Raw genomic sequence first — 23,630 nt, 5'->3', positions numbered from 1 at the left:
GCCGCCCAACCACGAGAGAAGCTGGTTTAGCTAAATATCTATCACTCCCAGTATTCTGAATCTGCCCCTGGAAGGGATGGAGGCTTTTCCTCTCCTCCCACCTTGCTGCCTGGGCGGCAGTTCGGCAGCTCGGCTCAGGGCCGTGCGGTGGGACAGCTCCGGCGGGCAGCGCTGTGCCCAGCGACCTTACCGCGCTCCCAAACCCAACGCAGCGGGGCCCGGCAGGGACAGTCCCACGTCCACGAAGGCAGTGAGGCTTCTGGTCTCTCTCTGCGAGAGAATGCCTAATATGCTCCCGGCTCTGGAAAACTCCCCCAGGCAGCTACGAGCTTGTGAAAGAGCCGTGTTGCCCCTGGGGCGCTGCGCTCCTGGGCCCTGTGCAAGTGCGCTTTGGAGGAGGAAGAAAGGCTTGTCACTGATGCCCGTGCAGCTGGCAACGGCTGCAGCTGAGCCGCGAAGCAGATACAAATTAGTCCAACATTTAAGCACTAGATTTGAGAGATAAAAGCCAACCAAGCCTTTCACAGGAGCTTTTCCTGAGGAATGGGAAGTAAGTGATTCTAAGAATAACCGTAACTACTGCGGAGCGTTTCGAGTTCACGGGAGCTGCATGACATCACTCCGGGAAGCCCCGTGCTGGAACGCGATACTTTTAGAAGTGACTTCACTGCATTGCCAGTTAGCATTGCCAGACATCATGGCATCGCTCTCAGAGAGAGAGCCCTTTATAACTTACATGTGTGGAGCCAGGCTTGCCTGTTTCCTGAAGATATTAAAATTCCACCTAAAGCTCCAGCTACAGGAGCACTTTACGGTGTCGGTGCTTTATGCTTTAACCTTGTAACAGCAACTTATCTTAGCAAACTAGTGCTCCAGCAGCTGGCCCTTGACGGGCTGCTCTCCTGCACTACGCCAGCTCTCCTCCGCAGCCCCAAACCTGCAGCATGCGGTTCCGCTTGGGGTTCAGCAGCACCAAGAAAAAAGACCAGAAGTGTCCAATCAGGGGGAAACAAAATGAGAATGTAGAATTACCTCAAGAGCTCTATGTAATCCAGTCCTCAAATGAAGATGATTGTTAACTGCCTTTTTTAAAGGAACTACAAAACTAAGCTTAAATAGAAAATACTGAAGCGCTGAGTGGCAGTACGTGCAAGCCCATCACTGGAATGAACACAGAACATAGACAATCCACTTGTACAAATGCACAGCTTTTCCCTCATATTTTTCCCATGTGTACTAACCTGTTTCACTAACATTTTTATGCTTTTGGCCAACAAAACAAAACAAAACAAAGCACTGGAAGCAATGTTTAAAGGACATAGTTTATATGCCTGAAAATGTTTGTTTTGACTTCCTCTTAGTGAGACAAAAACAAAAACTTCTAAGAACATTTTATGAATTCTTGCTACATCAAATAACCTGTTCCAACTCAAGACTTAGCTCTAAAACAGTTTTTTAGTGTAAACAAAATGATGTCATATTGACAGAGGGAAGAACAAAACTTGGCTGTTTAATCTGGAAGATTGCTAAAAATGATACATTTAACTCTTCTTGTCTAACAATGAAATGTTTTTATAGTTCACAATACCTAACACCCTTGTTCATATTAAAGAAGTCATCCTGAGTTCCTGTCAAAATAATACACACATCCTATTTTTTTTCTGCACATTAGGAAAGAACTAAAATAAAATCCCATTTTCATCCGAGTGCATGAAATGAATTTAACAAGTATAGAGAAGCAGATTAGACATCTACACAGCAGACTACTTCAGCAGAATATACAATGCTTAATGTCTGCTCTAAATGGATGTGCTCCAGTCAATAGTTTTGTCTCCAATGTTATTTTCCTCTCTTTGTGGTACACATGTTGCTCCTCTCATTGCTTTTGTTTCACATCTTTCCTTTACCCTGTCCTCTGCCTTCTCTGGTTCTCTTTCTCTATTCTTCTAAGTTTTTTTCTTAACCTTCTGTCTCTCTTGCACCATTTCTGTATTTCCTACTGATGGCTCATCGTTGTCTTTCAAGGTCCCTTATTTTCCTCTCCTCGTGTTTTGCTTACACTGCAGGCTCTTTGTGGAAGACAGGTATGTACAAAGCCCAGTTCCTCACTGGGGCTTCCACGTGCAACACACCCACTCACCCATGTATTACAGTTTAGCTATTACATTACAAAATATGTTGATCTTTTGGAACGGGAATACTGCTGTTAAGAAATACTCTGCTTACAGGTTTTCCTCTCTAGAATACCAAACAAGCTATGAAAACTCCACATGTTCGCATCCCATGGGCTGATCAAATCTGTACTGTGCAAAAATGATGATATAAAAGCAGAAGTATGGTGATAAACCAAGCCAGATATTTATTGTTTTGCATTCCTAATGGCAGGCACCCTGTTCCTTGGTAAGATCTAAAATTGAAGATTAAGGACAAGCACATATTTGAAAATACTGATGGCACATTGCTAAAATTTACAAATTTTAAAATATTAACCATCTAGCTTTTTAAAGTAACAACAGTCAGAAAATTCTGCTTCACCATTATGGATTAAATATGCACAGTGTTATTCTTAAAACCAAATGAAACCAAACCAGAATACCAGAAACTGCAAGTTGTCATTAACAATGTACTTTACTAGTTAACAGTCTCAGTTTTTACAAGCCTGAATGAGCTCTGCTAAACATGTACATAGCCAGTAACAAGTAGGAAAACACCAAAAGTTTAAGTTTAGGTAGACTTCCTTGCCATTGTGCTCTACTTCTTTCTAGCCATGCCCAGAAGGATTAATTTGAAGGAGGAAGAGTAGTTCAGTTTTCAAAGCTCATTCAATGATTTTCTTTTCCACTTCCACTGTAACCTTCAGCTTTTTCCTGAGACTGCAAACAGCAACAAGAAGCTCATAGTACTCATACAGTAGTATGGGTTGCAGGGTGCTGCTTCTTCACTAGAGACCTGACAGAGCCACATCCTTTAAATGGGCTACTCAGATAACCTTGGGATGATTAAAAGTTAGGCTCTTTACTAACAAACCTTTTATTAAGTAAAGATAATGAATCTATTGGTTAAAACTGTACAGATTTTATTCTCAAAAGGCTCCGAAAGTAGGTACTTGTGCAGTTGTTTTGTACTGCAGCAAATTGCCTCTTGAGGGAAGTGTCTTGACTTCATACAGGAGAGGCAAAATGGTTAGTCCTTGGACTTGACGTGGCTGTTCTGGTATTAACAGCTTTTCTGATATTAACACCTCAAAGAGAACTGGTGCTCCGAGAAGCTAAGTGTATAGGTAGGAGAAGATCCAACTGGAAAACAGTTGAATACCACAAATTTAAAGAGTTGCCATTTGAAAAGGTGCCAGAAGTAAATCACCACTTATCCTATGAGGAAAGAGAGTGAGTGCTGGAGCGTTATTGAGATTCTGCACAAGGTTTGTGTCATATGTTTCATTCAATAAGGCAATCAAGATGATTAGGGAGTGTAGGAAAGGCTCATTAATGGCCATGGCAGACATTGAGTCAGCCTTTCATTTATTACCAGTGTATCCGGACAGTTTTCATTTATTGGGTTTTTAATTTAAAGAAGAGAAATTTATGTGGACAGACACACGCCCATGTACTACTTTCATTCATGCTTAAAAGCTGCCCCAGCTTTACTGAAGTAAGTGGTAGTGGCATAAACTGTTCTGCTCCCCACAAATAAAAGTGCTTCACCTTTTGCGTGTTTCCTTTAGTTATATATTTTACTTTTGGACCTTAATAACAGGGTGAGAATCTGTCTAGGGAATTTACTCTTAAGATGCAGAACAGAACCCTGAAGCTGTAATAGATGGCAATACTCAGGAGCATGCCATTGGCTTCAAAGACAGAAATTTTGCATACTAATGATTGAGATTTTGGAAGAAACAGTTACAGAAAGCAAAGACAAGAACTATGCTGGAAATGCATGTGACTGGCAACAACTGCAGCTGAGATTGCAGAACGGCACCCTTTTAATGAAAACTCTGAGGAGCGTGATTTGCTATTCTGCCCATTTCAACCAAACAATAACAGCTATCGCAGGATTCACAGTTATTAGTGGAGAATCCTTTTTTCCTCTCCCCACTGCAGATAGAAACTAAAAGTGTGGGGTTTCTTGTTTCATTATACATAGAAGAAGTTTCATTGCATACACACACCTAAGCATGTCCAAGCATTTATTTCTGTTTCTGTAATTTGGACACTAGCACTATGGTTTTAAACAAGAGCTACAAGAGCTTTGCACAATACGAGGACCATAAAATAGAAAAACATAGATGAGATTTCCCCAGAAAATGGCAACTGCATGACCACAGAAATATTACAAAATGGAAATGAGAAAGATTCTGTTGAAATCCTGGACCTATGACATTCAATAGCAAAATTTCACCTGGCCAAGATTAAGATTTAGATCTTCACATGGTAAATATGAAAGATTTCCTTACAAAAATTGTCAGAAAAAAAAGCATAACTCCACAAAACTGCTAATTTCTAATTCCATATTTAAATATAGTAGTTATAAAAACAAAAGCTAAGTGAAAATACAAAGGAACAAATTAGCAAACAGAACCTAAAAAATACTCCTCCTTGACAATAAAAGTTTGATGTTCAAACCCTCAGCTACTGCAAATCAATTATTTCTGTAATTTCAACTGGGGTTTTCCGAAAGAGATTCCTTAGACCAATGCTGCTGTTCACAACATGGAATAACCCTTACCTGCGCTGTGCAGGAGGTCCGACTATGTGACTTCGTAGTACGTTCTAGTGTCAAAGCAATAGATTTTCATTTGAGCTCATTTCCCAGTCCCAGAGGACATAGGTGAAAGTTGATTTGTGTAACTTCTTTGATACAGAATCTGTCAGTCTCCCAGAGCAACAGGAAGGCTTAAGATAATGAAAATACAACTACCTTGCCAAGTCAGGAATTTAATTTCATTAATGCCACACTGTATATTGACTACTGCCATCAGTAAGCAGTGGAGGACTTCTGCAGGGTCTAACTATTTGAGTTCCCAGGTTTTACAATTTGGACCCATGATGGAATCAGACACTGTTTTCAGGGAAGCCTCTCACGCTGAGGAAGCACAGCACTTTGCTGTCTTCCAGCATGGAGGAACACCGGAGGAACATCAGAGCCAGGCCCATTGCCACAGCTGGACAACTGGGCTCAAGGAAAAGATGAGCTGAGCCTGGGCCATGGCATACTGATTCCCCTCAGACAGGAAGAATACCTGAAGGACGCACGCAGCCCGGCAGCCTGGAGAGCAAGATCTCCCCAGCTCGCAGGATTCTGTGCAGACCAAAGAACCTCTTGAAATCTCACGACTAAATGAGAAAAGGAGAAAGCAGGTCCTTTTACAGACCTCTCACTGGTTAGGGTACTCCATCTACAAGCATTTGTACTATGGGCACCAGCTGATACCACAGGAGGAGACTGACACTACAAGGGACCACCAGGTTCTGCACTGGATCACGCTCTTCCTCACAGTCAGAGGCTGATCAGTGGTCCTTTTCGTTACTGTTTAGGCCTGTCACAGGTCCTTTAGACTGTGTAATTTGTCTGTGGGAGGAAAGAGTAGTGAAAGGCCATAAAGATCTGTACAGCACAGGAGGCCCAGCAGTATATTACAGGAGCTCTCCCTCCCCCTGGTAGCTCAGTATCTCCTCACAGTGGAATGGGAGTGTTTTATTTTTGTTTTTCTTTCCATTAGAGGATGACCTTTGCTCTAGCTTGGTTGATCTGCTGCAGAGCCAACATCCACCAACTTCCAGGCCTTGTGCTTCCCTAAAGGCAGCAGATATTTTCTGCTGCTCCAGCCTCCTTGTTTAATCATGCATCCATAAATCAAAAGCAACCAAAACTGATTTAACAAACATTTGGGTGAGAACTCGGAGCAGCTGAAGAGTGACCTAGACTGAGTCATTGCCTGATGCAATTTCAAACAGTTCAGTTGCAAATACAGTTGAGCTCATTGTTGTGTTAACCCCCTCTCCCCCCGCAAAAATACCAACGACTGAAAGATTCTCAATTGCAAGTGCATTGCTATGAAAACGTCACTAAATGCCAGATGAAAGATCTATAGACAAGCATATTTCTTTTGGACACTGACCAAATGAACATCTGGCTGCTGGGTTATCAGGAAAAATTCATCATAAGATAATGACAGCACCATTAGATGCACCAGTATAATTAATACTATGTTTCAGTGGCTTAAACATATGAAGTGCTGAACACTGCTGTGCGATGCGTCCTCAGATCCTACCAAGTTCACTGAAGATGGAACCACTGATTGCTCAGACAATATACCAGGGAAAGCATGATGCACTGCTCTTATATATGCTCCTCTGCAAGCATTCACTACTAGCTGGAGTCACGCGCAGGACACCAGCAGATGGATTTCTCATACGACCCCATACAGTATTCATCACCTTGCAAAATAATATTTTAAAATTATTAATAATGGCTTTTAAAGATAAGATCTGAGGATGAACAGAGGAAAGAATACAGAATTTCAGGCTCATGCTGCAGCAGGAGAGCAAAGAATGCCTTGTTGTAGGCCTTTTTAATGAAGCTGATACGTTGCCCACATGAAAGCGTACTTTCAAGCATATTTACACAATTGGCCTTTAACAGTGGATTTCCACAAGAAAACAAGATTTTAAACATTTAGGATGATCATTATTTTGGGGAAAATGTGATCATTAGACTCAAAGCCATTAGACATGGCTTTTGTTTTACAATTATGAAGTTCTACTTCACACCTGAGTTATGGCCCCACTACACAGAGCCATAATCCCATTGGAAAAAATTCAGCTGCAGAGAAAACTTACCTGCAATGAACATCACACCTAAAGGAATTACTTGTTGGTACCTTGGCAATACAGCAAGGTTTTGTACTTGTTAATTAATCTATAGATTAATAGAATTGTAGAAACATTGCCGGAAGGGAACTCCAAGGTTTCTTCTCCGATCTCCAGCTCAAAGCAGGACCATCATGGACAATCAATCAGCTATGATTTTATCTAGCCAGGTCTTGAAAAGGATCTCTGGCCAAACTCTTCCAGTGCAGCTTTTTCTTAAGGGAAAAGCTTCTTCTAGCACCCACTTTGAATCTTCCCAAGGCATCTCTTGTGCCTGCTGCCCCTCTTTATATTGTCTATCACTAAAGGGTTTGGCTCCATTCTTTTTTAACTACACTTGTTATTCTCCTACATACAGAAGAGGTAGAAAGGCAGGAAATGACACGCAGCAAAATACTGCCAGACAGCATCCCTAAAGAACGCTCCATTAGTGGTGCAGCTTAAAAACTTTGAAGAAGCAATACTCTTTTCTACTCACCTTTAGGTTCTAAACCTACTTTTTCCTATCCCAAGAGCTGCTTTGGCACATCATAAAATCATTCGCATAAAGTATGCAAATGAATGATTTAGGTAATATTAATAAACTAAGAAAAAAGAACAAATGCTTTCCTCAGCTCTGCAAAAGCAGTATTAAGAACATTTAGGTAGTGGTTTTACTATAAAGATACATTTTTAGCAGCAGATGCATCTGAGGACATGTTTTACAATATACTAAAACCTGATTCAAGGTCTCTAATACCAGATCAAAAACATTGTGGTCACAAGATGCAAAGAGCCAATGTGGAATAAACTCACTTTGCCACCTTTTTTTGTAGCTCAGTCATCATGTGATGTTATTACCTTTGTACCAGCAGCCTTTATGCCAGATCAGACATTGTGTGTCCTACTACAGCCAACACAAAATGTATATTGCAAGCTAGTCCTAATATACAGAGACACATTCATGTGCCTTCCTCTCATCCAGATCAAATTTGCGCCACTGGGTGCTCTGATAGCACATAGATCTGATATCGCTGATCATGGAACCACAGCCTACATTGTCAGACAGCTGCGTAATGCAGCCAGGTGACTGTATGAGGTACTTGATTATACCTGCATAAAACCTCCAACATCTGTGGAATGCGCCTTACAAATGTGCTGAATCCTGAAACTCAGGAAAGCATGCATATCTTTTGTCGTCTACTTTCAAAGCAAATTTCTGATAATGCTGAAGTTGTGTATAGCTTCTCATATTGCCAAAGATGGCTTAGTTAATCAAAAGAATGTTTGCTAAATATTTAGGATAGCTTATGGACTGCTATCTTCCCATATTTAAAAATTAAAATGGCTTACTTCTTTATATAGCAGTCGACTGAACATGCAGTTGTGTCATTCATCAAGAAATTCAAAAGAATTATGGTTAAGTGGTTTGCACAATCTATATTTAGTGATTCTTCCTAATACTTAGACTCTAGATCTGTCCTTAAAGTATTCTTAAAAGGATTGGCAAATATGTCCATGTGTAAAATATGATAATCCTATGTTAATTCTCCTCCTTACCACTCTGTAGATGTCTGGGAACAAACCATTGTAAGTATTAAGCTTGCTGGAGTTTGCACTGCATTTGTATTCATTAACCAGACTATTAGGGAAAGCATTTTAGAAATCAGGACTTTTCTGGTAGATCTGTATGTACATTCACTGGCTGTATTATTTATTTGTGTGCATGTCCATCTATCCATCCATCCGTCTCCACTCTTGCACACATACAGATCAATAAGCGTCTCTGTGTATTTATGTCTTTCACCATTCTTAAGACATTCAGTCTATTTTTCTGGCACCAGCTCTGGGAAACTACTACTTTAGCTAATGCCCTTATGACCAAAAACAGAGCTCAATGCATTATTAGACAGGAACCAAGGCAGAAAAAGTAGAACAAACAGCTGGAGGTGTGAAAGAGGGAGGTATATATGCTAAATTTGAGAAAAATAAAGGGATTAAGGGGATGTCACAGAGTAGATGATTTAAGAAAGGGATTTCCTCTGGAAGCAGGGATATTTCTCTTGTAAAATAGAAATCTATCATGTATTCTAACCAGGGTTAATTCTAGCATCTAGAACAAATCTAAATCTTAAAACAAAGATTAAGAGTTGGCTAGTGGTGTCTATTATATCTGTCAACCATTTTACAAACCAGGAAGAAAATATTTTATGTTTGGATTCAGCCAATACAATAACAATATTTATAGGCTGCCTTGGGAGCAATAATAATTTTACATGCTTTTCAGCATTCCACAGAGTATTTACAGGGATTTGAATTATTGTAACATGTTTAGATTGTTTTTTCCATCCTCTTTCAGAGATCCTGGATTCAAGCGCCGACCTCCCTTCTCCTCTCTGTCAGCCTACTATATAGGCTGTGCACTTATAGGGCTGTCATAAACAGTGGAGCAACTCATTCTCTAAATCTTCTGAGCTAAACATGCTGCCTTCTTCGTGTTCTCATTCAGTACCAGCTGGGAACATCCAGACTCCAAACTCTGATCTGTGATCATTATGTTGGTCTAACACAAGCCTGCTGTGCCATTGCTTTTGCCTCCAAGGGGTCTGACCACCTATGGAAACCCATACCTTTACTTTAAACCAAACCAGAGCACTAATGTTTGACAAAGACAGTCCTGTGGTCACGGTGATATCAGGAAACCACACCTGCCTTACGTCTAAATCAGTGAGTAAGCTCCTTTCCTAAGATGATAAGTATTTCTGAGAAAAAATGGCTAGTATATCCAAGGAGCAGATGTTCTCCTAATGCTTTATTCCACAGGCATATGTAATATGTGGCTCTTACCCCGACTCAAAACTCCTGTCAGTATCCATGCAGGAGAACCATACTACTGCATGATAAATTTTAACCTAATCCCATGCTTAATACATCCATGTAAACTCCTAGTGCTGTTGGGATAAACAGCTCAGAAAACATAAGTTATTTATTACTAAGTAAATAATTCTTTTATTACCCAAATGTCACGAGTAAGCGGAAGATGCAAGCTGAAACACACACACTGAATGAGACAACTTGGGTTTTATTGTCAAACCTCAGTTGTCACCAACTTCCTGTACGACTGAGGAGGTCACTCAGTTCTGAATTAGTTCCTGCATGCAGAAATCACTCTGGATAGCATTTTCAAATAGGAGAAATGCTTTTTTTGCTATAAAATTCTGCTTTGAAATTACAGAGAAAAGATGAGATTTGCTCAGACTGTAGTTGTATTTGCTATAGGGTATTGTACGTCTAATACCTGGAAGGTAAGCAAAACTGAGAATCTGTAAAACAGCAGCAAACCAAGTGTAATGATAGTGACGCTGGTGATGTTAGAGAGAGCGCACCAGCATTACTATCTACACAGCACGAAGGCAACGGGGGAATCTGGAGTATTTACAGCTGTTCATCAAACAGTAAAGCCTCGTTGCACTCCAGTTGGCAGAGAAACAATTCCATTCGCACTTCTTATGGTTCTTTTATTGTTGACTTGGATTTAGCAGAGTATACTAACATTTCAGCCCTGATGAAGGCGCAAGACTGGGAACATTGGCATATTTTGTGAGTATAATTCATTTTTTTGTTCTGGTTGGAATGCAGCGCAGTGCAACATTGCTGCTGGGTGAACACCTGTAGTTAGAAAACACTGGTTTGCGCGCAGGGCTCAAAGCATGCCAAACTGTTCCCTGGAAGGAGATTTAAAAAATGAGCACTTAAACAAACAAACAAACAAACAAACAAAAAACAGAACGAAAGAAATCCTCCTTTGCACACAAAGAAGAAAAGCAGGCACAAAACAATTATTTCAGAGCCAGATGTCAATATGACAAAACCAAGAATTTGAATCCCTTGAGGATGAATTTCACCTTTCTCTATAGGACAATCCAAGACTTATCTCGAACACTTTAGGTCCCAGTTCCTCAAGGCACTAAAATACATGCTTGTTCCAGTTTCTCCAAGTCCTAAAATATCTTAAAGTCAATGGGATCCGTACAGGAAGTGATACTGAAACTCTTTTCTTTAAGTTGGATTAATTTCACTTTAATGGAAAAATGCCACTTGGAAATGAAAAGTTTTGATTTCAAAATGTCAAAACATTCCATTTCATTTGCAAAATATCAAAGCAGTATGTGTTGGCTACAAATATTTTCTTCAGTTTTTGTTTACAGAAATATTTCCCTTTCCCCTTGCTCCTCCTTTGAAAAACTGTTTTGAAAATTTGGCTTGAAATTGAAGGTAGTCTTCAACAACATGAAACTCTTTTCAGAGAATATGCTATTCCTTCAGCAAAAGGCCTCAGTGACTTGATTTTTATACCAGCATATTAAATTCTGCTTTCCTATACAAAACCATGTTCACAGCCAGTCTACTTACCAGAAGATAAATTAAAAAAAAAAAAAAAAAAAAAAAACACTCCATTTGTCGTCTTCTTCCTCAGACCTGATTTTCTGTCTGTTGAAGCACAGCAAACACGTTAACGGAACTGAAATTCATTCAAATTAATTCAGTTTGCATGATCTGCTTTTCCTTCACTTTTGCTACTGTTGACATTACAAAATGTGAAAACTCTGCTGGTGACTTGCAGTAAAATAACAAGCATTAGCAGGTCTTTATGTATACTTGAGAATTTCTATTTCCATCCGGTGTCCACAAATCCATTTTGCTATTATCGACCCCATTTATAGACCGGTAAAATGAGGTACAAAATCTTAAAATGATTTGCATAACAGCAAACATCTGTTCTACTCCCTGGACGATGTTATTTACCATTATTGTACACCAAGCTTCTCTTTCCCCTTCTACATATTGCATGGTTTGACAGTTTGATATTGATGTTCTACATTATTCTCTATCTCTCTCTCCTTCCACTATTCTTCTACGCATCTTGCCCCCTGGACACTTTACCAACTTGTCCCATTTATGTTTCTCTCCTCCATCACCTTCTCTTCGCCTTTTACACTTCAGTCTTTCAGTGTGCTCATTCTTCCACGCTGATTTTCTCCCATGCCTTTTTCCATGCTTTGATTAAACAATCCCAGATATAGCAACAAGGGCAAGAAAGTAAAACTTCATTTACTCACTTCAGTTTCAGCCACAAAGGCAAAAAATGGAGCAACATGTGAACAGTCAGAGAGATTTAAACAGTCACTTTAAGTTACTTTAATTCTAACCCCAGCACAGCTAGGCACGTACAGTTATTTCGCACGCTCACAAAGCCTCAGCGTGTATGGTCACTCGAGGAACATGTGCTCCCCTCCAAGGATCCTACAGAGTCACTGAAAAGTGCCTTCTCCCGTAGAGCCCAAGGGACATTAGTGGGGCCATGCAGGGTGGCTGACGTGCCCCGGAGGGAGCTCCGTACAGAATCACAGCCTTCAGAGAGGATTCCCATCTCACTCTGTTATAATTTGTTCCTTAACATTTAACTATATTTTTCTAAGCAATATGTTCATCTGAAAGCTGAAATTTATTCCAGATGAGTAAGGCAGTAATGGCTCAATGGGATCAATGCTGATGGATCGTATTTCTGAGAGAGGAAGGCCCTACTTACATACATCGGAATACAGAACGAGGCCCAAGTCCCCCTCTGTATCTGTACCTTAACGTGGCACATTCTTTCAGCACATAAGTTTATGACTGCAGTTTGACAGTAAATAGAAAACAATACAATACTAAAAATCAAAGCATTCGCCAAATGTATTCCTGCCCCTAAATAATGCTGCTAATTAATGCTGAATCACAAAGTGTCCAGAAGGACTCAGTGGACCTCTCACATTTACTACTGTTAAATTTTAATAACTCATTCCTCCATGAAGGCTATCAAGGACAATCCATAATATTTTTGCCAGTACGTGTATGTACAGAATTTCTGTATTGCACTGAAAATCACCACTTAAATGACACGCTCGCTTTAAACCTCATCTATTGCACTAAGGATCTTGATACAGGAATCATCTCATTAAAGCTTCAGAACATGCTATAAATATTCATTTCAGGGGAAAAAAAAAGAGTAAACCAATCAATAATGCTATACCAAGCTAGTCTAATATACATTCTAATTTTCTAAATGCAATGATAAAAGAACAGACTATTTTCATCCCCATTTCTTACAATAATCTCATGTAGTTTAAATTATCTACATCTATCAACTCCACACACTACCAAGGGCTGAAATGGTATGGACCAGATCCACAGAAGTCAATTAGTTATGCCAATTTGCTCCAGCTGAGAATCGATTCTCAGTGTCTGTATACTTCCTATGGAATAATCTGTAGGCAGTATTGCTTTAACGAAGTTTGGTCAACATGTATGGGAAATGTCAACATGAAATTCCTTCTCACCATCTTTTGGACTTCTCAAAATAAACAGGCTAAAAAATATTTAGAAAAACATAAGTTTTCTTTAAAATGGCAGACAAATTTAAAGTATCTTTAAGGAAATGGCTTCAACCTCAAAGATTTAGTAAAACTGTTCTTCTCATCCTTTAGCAGGCTTTCCCTAAATATGCAATTGAATCCTTAAAAACACGCTCACCAAGATGCAGTAGATGTCAAATAATCACAATAAATACAGCAAACAAAAGAAAGATCACAAAATGCATTAACTTTTACTAGCCATGCTGCCGTTCATTAGCATTTTTAATAATGACCTCATTACCATGTAGTTCAACGAGCAAACAAAAACTGTTTATTCGATAATTTATTTATTCTAAAATACTGCAACCTCTTTTATTTGCCCTTGTTATGAGCTTGCTAATGTTAAAGGCACTACTACAATCAGTTAAGTAATTATCATAGGATAAAAGCTTTCGCCATGAAAAAGTTTTGTTTGAGAAAGCATGAACTGCGGTTCTCATTGATAGCTTTCACCAAGTGCAGGATTCAGTACATTCGGCCACAAAGGCCTAGATTATCTCCCTCTGTTAAAGGCTTAAAATTCTACAACCAGACCATGCCAGTTACCAGTATCAGATTATGATAACAAGATCATGTTCAGTTATCAAAACAAGTGTCTAAACTTTTCTCATGTCACTTTCTATCTAAGTCCCATTGCTAGTTGTGAAAGGACCCATCTGAATGTGTGTAGAAGCTCATTTTAAAGCTAGCTCTTTGAACTGGATTCATGGGGTATTTGCATAAGAAGATTTGGGTAAAAAGAATGGGCTGGTGCTGCATCTGCCCATTAATATGCCTGCTAATTCAGCACATTGTAAGCCTATTGATGTATCACAAAAGGCTCAAATTCAAGGACAGTTATCCTATTGCCATTGTTAGGGTTTGAATTCAAGTAATATGTTCACTATAGGAATACAGTTGTTACAATTAGATATTTTTCTATAATGGTATAAAGAACCAACGACAATCAGAATTACAATAATACTGATAAAACTTTAGAATTCATGAATTCTATTATTTTAAAAGATGCAGGTGCTGATTAATTTTGCTTTGCATAATACTTGGATCCAGAGTGCTAGAATATTTAAAGAGCAGCAGCGAACTGTGGCAATATAACCTATCAAAGCAGGCGTTCTCCCTTTAGTGCTGATGCACATTTATCTTGCTTACATGAGTTTTAATAAAAAATTAAAATACTAAACTGAGTTTCAACAGAATGCAGGAAACCTACAGTATGAGCATAAGTAGTGGGTATTTTAATCCTGCTTATGAAAAATGCAAAAGCATTGCTTGCGCTATCAAGGGATATCGTACACGGAACATTTTTATGGTGAATATGAATTGTTTGAAAACACTATATACTCACAAATGGGAAAAAGAGCAGAATCAGTGATTCATGCAGGAGGCGTAGAGCAGTCGGTGCACCAGTTCCACAGCGGATTCAAAGCAGACACTGAGGCAAGCAGCGAAATAAAAAGCTGTTAGCTGAAGCACTGCAAACAGCTTCTAAGCATACAACACAAACAGAATACTAAGGGACAGACTAAAAGGAGACATATGCAGAAGAAAGCAAATTAAATCTAGTTAAACTTCGTACTTCAAGGGCCCCGAGTGGATGTCTGAGACTACGGCGTGCGTCTTGTGGGGGGAAAAAAATTGGGGGAAATAAACGCGTGCGGTAACAACAATTTTTAAAGACAGGCAGCGCCAGCTTCTTATCGTTTTTATCGCCGAGGAAATAAGCGTCGGCGAAGGCAGACGACTCAGGGCACCGGTTATCCCCTCGTGACTTGTGCTCCCACACTGCAGCATTGTCACCGGGCCGGGCGAACCTCGGGGTCCGGGGGCACGCTGCATTTTTCTCTCTCCGCGTCCCTCGGAGAGGACATCAAAGACCGGAGAGATGTGCTCTTTGTTTTGTTTGGTCTCTGACTCTCAACATGTGGTTTCGCAGGCCCAAACATCGGCACCTTTTAACCTATTCTGTTCAGCTTAGGCCTTAGCTCCATTTGAGCATTAGGGAAACTATAGTAACCCATAATCTGCCTGTTGCTGAATAGAAACTATGTATCTTGTCACACAGGGCGCGGGGGGATCACCATTCGAGACAAGGTCCTTCACAGGCGCTCCGCTTTCTTCGCTGGGGCCCGGCCTGGCTCGCTGAAAAGGTGTCAAAGCCCTTCGCCTTTTTGCAACGGGGGATCTGTGTTAATGTTAATTTATATTTAACAAATAGGATATTGTCCCTCAGAATGTATAAGGATTTGATTATCTATTACAAATGTTTTCATCAAGTCATAAACGAGGGCTCCTGACAAAGGCAAAAGGTCTTTAGGAGAGCAGGACAGCGACTCGAGAGGCAAAAAACACGAGGGTTTTGCTGCGCCGGTGCGCGGGTTCGCCGCCGCGCAGGTGGTGACAGGAGCTCACCCACGTGCCGGACAGCTAGGGACCGGCCACCGCGGCCAAGCACCACGCTGAAGCTCGGCGGCACCACGAGCAGCAAAACCTCTTTCCAGGCTCATCCTTGCTGAATCAAATACTTGCCACGCGAGTAAGCTGCAAAACAGAACTTCGTTAGTTGTTGATTTTATTTATTTATGTATTTTGGTAGCGATCTGATCTGCTGCTTAATGAGCCTCCCCCCAGGCACAACGCAAGCGCTATCACCAGCCCCGTTTTTCACTCACTCAGCCTCTAATCCTGCACGGCGCTGTCTGTTATTAGCGGGAGAAACAACAACCACCACCATGTATATCATGTAGATCAGAGCCAGGAAAGAAAGGAACAAATGTCAAGGGCTTGAAAAAGCAATTCAAATCCAGTTTCATTTCATCTCTGTCACTCTCTCCTGACTCTGTCATGTAACAGCCGACTGCTAACTGCTATTCCCCGCCAGTAAAAATGACATTTCTGCTTCCTTTAAAGTAGTTTAATATTAATGGGGAGGGGAGCTAAATTGTTGATGTTGCACCAAAACACTGTACTGCAAATCGAAGTATTTGGTATGAAACTTAAGACCTTCTGCATTAAGCTCTTTCACAGTGACCTGACATAAACTGGCAACTGGCAGCCGTCTGCTTTTGGCAGCTTGGCATATTTGGTCATTTATTGGGTGCATGTGAAGATCAAATGGGTTAAGATTCTTCTCCTTAAACAGCAGGGAAAAGAACATCAAAAAGGTGTAAATTTCATTTCCCCAGTTTTGATTAAGTCAAGCATGAAATGAAATGTAATACTCTCAAGTGGCAAGGGTTTATACTATTGATGCTGTTACTTCTGCTTCACAAAGCCCAATCAGCCGACAGCGAGTTGAACAAGCTAACAGAGTTTTAGGGTGGCCAGATGGAGGGTTTTTACTATGGTTGAAAAGACAGCTTAGTGCTTGCCTCTTCAAGCCAAGTCAATGCCAACTGTGTGAAATCCTGGCCATTCTACCCCTTCTTCTTCTTTTTTTTTTCCCCTCTCAATGCTGGTGGCTAGCACCATACAGGCCGGATAAAAAACAATCCCTTCAGCAAAACAATGCGCTGAATGAGTATTTTTTGTCAGAAGTGTTGTCTATCTTCCCCAAAAGCACAGAGATCTCATGAAGGGCATCGAGATTCACAGCTCAGTTCAATCTTATTACAGTATTTAAGTTAACGCGAAAATACATTTCATTTAAATGGTATCTGAAACGAGGCCTTTGCAAGAATTTTGTAGTTTCTCCAAGATCAAAATGATAACATCAGCTGTTTTAAAGAGCACGATAAAGCCAAAATCTACTGGTGTGGTTTGGTAATAAATGAAAAATTAAAATTGTACCTTGCTCATCCATTAAGTGAAACGAAAGTTAATTTGGAACGCTGCGAGATGCATATTGACAAACTCTTTAGATCTAGACACAAAAGTAACAGGTCTTAAATTGAGTGTGGTCTTACTTCGTTAGGAAATTTGTCCTTTTTTTATAGGTGCTTTTTCAGGCCCCTTGTTCCCACTACATTCTCAAATTTAATGCTCTTGCCACTATACAGCTGGACTAGAATAGAGTGGCTTTAGTAAAGACTTAATAGAATCTTTAATGCTTCTAACAATCCACTCCCATTGAACTGCATTAAGTAGATATTATGGAAGGACAAAGAGCTAAATAGCTCAACATCAACCTCATTAGGCATGCAGGCAGGCCTTGAACCATTTTATGGGCAAGCCTATTGTTAGTACACTCACCAGGTTAGCTTTAAATTGCAAATGATACCCTGAAAGGGGAAGAGAAGTTTTAGAGAATGGCCTCACAGAAAGAAAATCATTTTAGGCTATAAGAAAATGAAAGGCATTGTTCAAATTGCTCTGACCGTAGCAAATGAAATACATCATGGACTTGAGAAGCTGAATGCTACACTTGGGGGTTTTTTGTGTGGGGGTTTTCTTTTTTTTGGTCCGTTTAGGAATGTGGTATACATCAGAATATAAACAATATACAATCTGTAAGACTTAATAAGGGTGGCTCAACATATTATCCTTTGTCTGCAGTTAAACAAATGAGAAGAGCACAATAATTAAGTGGAGGGGGGAAGACAAAAAACATCCTATTTGAATAAAAGGCAAAGTGTGGAGTATGATATGTATAAACCTTTCCAACACCATTCTTCTCCATCAATAAGGATTCGTTTAAACCAGTTCAAGTCTTAGCACTTCTGTGTTCAAAAATATTTTTAAAAAACAGTCTCTCAAGAATTGTTTGCAACTGCAAAGTGCTTTAACAACTGACATTATGATGCTGCAAGTCTGGGAACATATTCCCAAGCAGAGCCCTTCTCTGTCACCTTAGTGGATGAATAATTGTGCCTTTGCATATTCCTTGTCATAAATGGCAGGAATGAAGGGACCCCAAGGACCGCACTGGCAGGATTGGTGCTGTACAAGCAGAGTAAATTAAAACAAGGATTAGAGCAAGTATGATTGGGGATGACAAGCAGGGCAGTTGTAGCCACACAATGTGCCTTTTTGCCCATATGGTCTGTACCAAGCTTACACAGCACAAACCCTCTAACATGGATGCTTATTAAAGCATTCCTTCTTGATCAGGACATAAAGTCCTTAAAGCTTATGTCACAGGAGAAAAACAGTGTTTCTTTCACACAGATAGGCAGCAGCCTCAAGCAGTATTATTTGCAAAGATTTTCATGAAACTGCCCAATCTTTTCTTTTCATTAGATTAATATACAAGAAAGCTCATAAGTGTAAAAAATTGAGATTAAAGTCTGCAATCATTGTCTAGGTTCTGATTAAATGTGAAAATGAATCAATTGACAGCCATACTCTAAATAAAAATTGGACATATGAGGTATTTCAAAACTCCCAAAGTATGGATTTGCAGTATATGTGGAATTCAGGTGATTTTCAACTATCCATCGAATAGATAATGAAGGTACAGAAGAAGCTCAAAACAACATGAGATTCATGCTGGGAAATATTTGACTGATCGTGTATATTATTCTGAGCAAAATAGAAGAGTAGGGCACTTTTCTTATAGATTTCAGGATTCTTGTGTCATCTCAAATGACACAAGTGTCATTTTCTGTGCCTCAGCTCCCCTATCTGTAAAATGGGAATAATTACATGTTATATTACATGTTACAGCTATACCAAAAACATTTTATACATACTAAGTTTTTTAATGTTAATTTGTTTTTACTCGCTACTAGAGATCATGCCATCTGGATTCTACAAATGTCCAAGAACAATTTAAAGTCCCAGAGAAGAGTTTTATCTATAGAAAGATCTTATTAACATGGTGCTTTCTCAGCCCTGCAATAAGTGGTTCAGATAGTGGTTAGAAAGCAGAAAGGAAACACCTTTCATTTAAACCTTGTTCCTCTGTGCTCTATAATGCAGCTCTATCTGACCACAAAGCATCACTAAATTTAGAGTTCTCTGTCCAGCCTGATCTTTTTCATCTCATCCACTCTAGTAATTCTTTCCTGCCAATGCCAGATCTTTCCAAAGAATACAGGCGGACTAAGAGTTTCAGAATCATTATTCTCGATATTATTAAGACTGAAGTGGTCATGACAGGAAACAGCCATCTTTCCTGTCCCAGTTTTCCTACAGCCTGTTCTGCAGTAGCATCCAAAGTAGGAAAGCTCCCCCATGGAGCAGCAGAGAATACCACATTACAGGGTAACCAGCAGAAACATGGGCACTCAGACCTTTACAGATGCCCGTAAATGAGCAATGCCTTGAGGAATCACCCACAAGTTCCTGCTAAATTACACAGCGGCTTCCTACAGAGGCCTAAGTCCATTTGACTTAGTCTTACAGTCTTTTGCCCGAGTCTCACAGTCTCAGGCAGTACCTACTAAATTGTCCTTGATGATAAAGGATTGCCATCACAGCTCCTCCCAAGTCTGAGCCACTAGCACTGCTGGTGGGGTCTGCATCTGGAAGACTGCGATTGTTCCCCAAAGCCAAGCCCTCTTTATGCCTTGGGGATTTAATAACGTTAGGTATGCAGACTTTCACTGCACTGTGACAGCAAACGTTCTCCGCATATCCGTAAGCCCTGGCATGATCTCCATGCGTGCTCTGCAGCTGAGAAGGCTCTCCCTTTCAGCAGCTACCTTTGGACCCTAGTCAACAATTTCAAATAATTTCCAGGAAGTTCTTCAATCAATTTTGATTAAGTCTATCTTGGTAACATATAAGATGTCCAACTCTGATGGTGAGAGATGAGAGCTTTTAGCAATAACATATCAAAGATCCCATGAGAAGTGATTTAGGAAAAAGTCCAAGACCCTTCTTTCCACTGGAAAGAGCTATCTGAGCTGAGATCTGGCCATCACACTCCACATAACATGCCCGAGGCATTTGAGAACTGCAAGCATTTGAACTCTTTCATAATCAATATGTCAACTTCTTTTTGCCTTGGATCATTTACAAACAGTAACTTGAGCATCACACAGCATAACATTCAGACCTAAAAGATCAAGTTCAACAACAGTTGCTTTACACAGGTATCTAATATTCTACTACATGCATTTGCTTTTAGTAACTTAATGTTTGAAATGAACATTTTTTACTTTCGTAATTACATCCTATGTAAAAATACAGCTTCTGAGGACCAGCTAAAATTTGTGGTCATTCATGGGAGCAGGCAGGTGAGAGCTGCAATTATGATTCCCATCTCACTGGCAAATAGAAATTAGAAAGGGAGTGGACAAGTACATTTTGCTACTGGCACTAAACCTGAGCAAACAGTAATCAGAAGTGAGTCACATCATGAAATCGATTTGAGTCCAGAATGCCTTTTGCCCCAAAAAGGGCCATATATCCACTGACATAAGGATTTTCTGAAGAGTGAAGCTGAAGACCAGAATGGGCAGTACATACAGAAAAGCTATAAGGACATACACATAATACTGTTAGGTTTTTAGTTTACTAATAACAATGTTTTATTGCAACAGTTCTTGGATCCTATAGTTTCTTTTTAATGCAGACCTTCCAGCTGGCAACAAACATGCTAAAAGATACAGCTAGCAGCACTTAAATGATGAGAGCTGGGTACATGCTTCGCCATATGTACTCCGTTCTGTCTTTAATTTACAAACATCTTCTTAGACTATGTCTTTTCTCCTAAAAGAGTTGCAGATCCGTGCTTTTTTGGAATGGCCTTCTCTTAGGACATAATTATTGGGACAAGTGCTGAACAGGATCACAATGGACTACATGTTAACTCTACTCAGCACTCAGAGATTACAGGTGGATGTGCTAGTAAAACTCCTAAGATTGACAGATGCTACTATATTTAGCTCTTTGAACTGTTAGCTTTCTTATTTTAAAAGACATTTCACTTTGATGACACTGTGTCAATCATACATTGCATTCAAAACTATTAGGGCTTTAAGGGGAAAAAGAAAGTAAACCTGGACTTGGCTGCCCACTATTTGGATGGATGTATTCTTATTTGTGAGGATGACTGGGGGCAACCATTAGGCTGGTTGGAGAGCTCTTGATTCATATCTAAGTTTTGCTAGTCACCAAAACAAATGAGAAAATATGAATATGCCATTACCCTGTGTTACGGGTACACGGGACGCTGGCATCACTAACCATGAACATATTTCATGTTACAGTTTCCCCTGCTCCACAATAGGATTTGGGCACTAATCTGCAAGGAATGCAGTTATAGAAGATAGTGGTCTGGTAGTTAAAGCATCAAGCCTGGGATTTGTGAAACCAAATTCAAATCCCTATTCTGTGGCACCTCTTGGTCATTTAAGTCCAGATACTCAAACATATCTAGAAACCACACTCTTACTATGTGCCTAACATTAATGAAAATAAGTAAGACTTCCAAGTTTTCATAAGAAATTTACTAAGCTTCTAAATGCCTTCGAGGATCAGGACTTGAGACCTCTCTGTGTCCCACTGCCCTGACTGTAAAATATCGCCCTCCTAGGCAAGGATATTCTGAGGGTAAATGCATTAAAGACTCAGAAACACTCAAGGTTATAGATGTGGGAACCAGATAAGGATTGTAAATAGGCTGGTTTAAAGAAATGTGGCCTAGTATAATTCTCTTTCTATATTACTATTGTTGAAAGGCAAACAGCTTTTTAAAAACGTATATTGAAGACAAAAGACCAACAAATATATACTTTTTCTTACTTAAGAGAGATCTGAAGGAAAATCTTGTGCAAGTTGGGGCTTTTATTTCAAAACCTATGTAAACACTGACATGATCTTTTTTTAAGTATGGTTATAAAAATTGCATCTAATATTCTGGGAAGTTTAAAATAAATAATATGAATGAATAGATTTTTGACTACAATGTTTTAGACAGCTAGCTACTCAAGCTTTCAAAATGTGTACAATTTCTTGTCTGTTTATATAGGGAATTACTGACACACCATGAAAAAAGATTCAATGAAGTAAATGCAAAGGACTACTTTTTCAATCTTCTCACTTAAATTCTAGATTGAGGGCACAGAATTAAATCAATAGATTATACACTTGAGGATATTTCATATGAAGCGACTTCTACTCAGTCTGATGTGATCTACACTGAAATGTAGAACAATCTGTCTCTAAGAACTTTAAAGTACCATCAGCTAACACTTCATTGACTTCATAATACTTCATATTTTAAATGTATTTGAGAATCAGCCAGAAATTCTGTGAGAGGAAGACATCATGCTTAATGGCAAGGTGATAGCACCGTACAAACCTTTAAAGTCATTATTAGCACCTTGATTTTAGAGGCAATTCTCCCCTGCACTCTCTGCCCCAAGATTAAATAACATTTTTCAGTAGCCCTCGTACCATGTGTATACATTTCAGACCAGTCCTGTTGATGTCCTGAAATTCTTATAGCTTCTTCTGAACACAGGTGAGCTATGCGTAGAAAAGCAATGAATGCTCCAATCCTGCAAAGACATGCCTAGGTATGTGGTTAACTTGACACACTGCAAATAGCCCCATAAATCTGAGCATGCCTCTAAGTGTCTGTGGGCTTGGAGCCTAAACGAACATCTACTTACAACTTCCACTGTATCAGGACCGAGGGCAGAGCGGGTGAAACCTGCCAACTGCCTTCTCCCGTGTCTACCTAGACACCCAGGTGCCCGAATACCACTTTTCCATTTCATCAGTAAAGCTTTTACGTGATATTTTGACAGAGAATCATTCCACCTGTCCTAGCAGAGTTACAAAACATATTTCCATCACTTTGCTTTTCATCACTTCCACTGACTCAAAACAAACCTCAGGCACCGATGAGCCTTAAGACAGGGGGACAGCAGGAGACAAGCGGACGGACCCCTTTGGTTGTGGGGGAGAGGGAACGGAGGAAGAGAGAGGAAGGGGGAATTAGCTGCAGTGCTCAATGACTTCCATACACACTAAACAGAAATAACGTCTGTTCACTCAACAGAGAAAACAATGATAGGACACTTAAAACTTTTACTGAAATGGCAATCAATATTTTGTAAATAAAAATACACGTGCCATAACACTAGCTTGTTTGTTTCAATGGGGACAGACTTTTAGAAAGGGAAGGTACAGAAGAGAGTTTAGTTTCTTAGTTGAAGTGAAAGTAGCTCCTACCATTATTAAAAGATGAACACGTAGGTACTGAGAAAACTAATTAAATTTTGTTGAGTTATCAGGCAGTCCCTTGTGACTATCCTCTGGTGTAGGCTCTAATGTAAAGAGATCTCAATTTTGTGGTTAAATAATTTGAAGAGATTAATTAGTAAAGAATAAGCATTAAAGACAATCATGAGAAGATAAAGGTAACAAAATTCTCACATTTACCAGTTTTACAGCTCCACTGTATGAAAAAAACTTTCATTTCATACAGGAACTA

General features: G+C 39.7%; 1 protein-coding gene across 1 annotated transcript in view; it reads right to left on the bottom strand.

Moving 5' to 3' along the window:
- LOC112984386 (uncharacterized) overlaps positions 1–23,630 on the bottom strand; it is a 164,644-nt gene that overhangs the window by 48,625 nt on the left and 92,389 nt on the right. Inside the window, exon 5 of the mRNA XM_064519519.1 lies at positions 14,649–14,735. The gene's annotated coding sequence lies outside the window, so the exon portion shown is untranslated. The remainder of the gene's footprint in view (positions 1–14,648; positions 14,736–23,630) is intronic.

The sequence above is a fragment of the Dromaius novaehollandiae genome, chromosome 13 (assembly GCF_036370855.1).
Source record: "Dromaius novaehollandiae isolate bDroNov1 chromosome 13, bDroNov1.hap1, whole genome shotgun sequence".
Taxonomy (NCBI): Eukaryota; Metazoa; Chordata; class Aves; order Casuariiformes; family Dromaiidae; genus Dromaius; species Dromaius novaehollandiae.
Note: the sequence above shows the minus strand (reverse complement) of the source record. Positions and strands in the feature narration are given on the sequence as shown.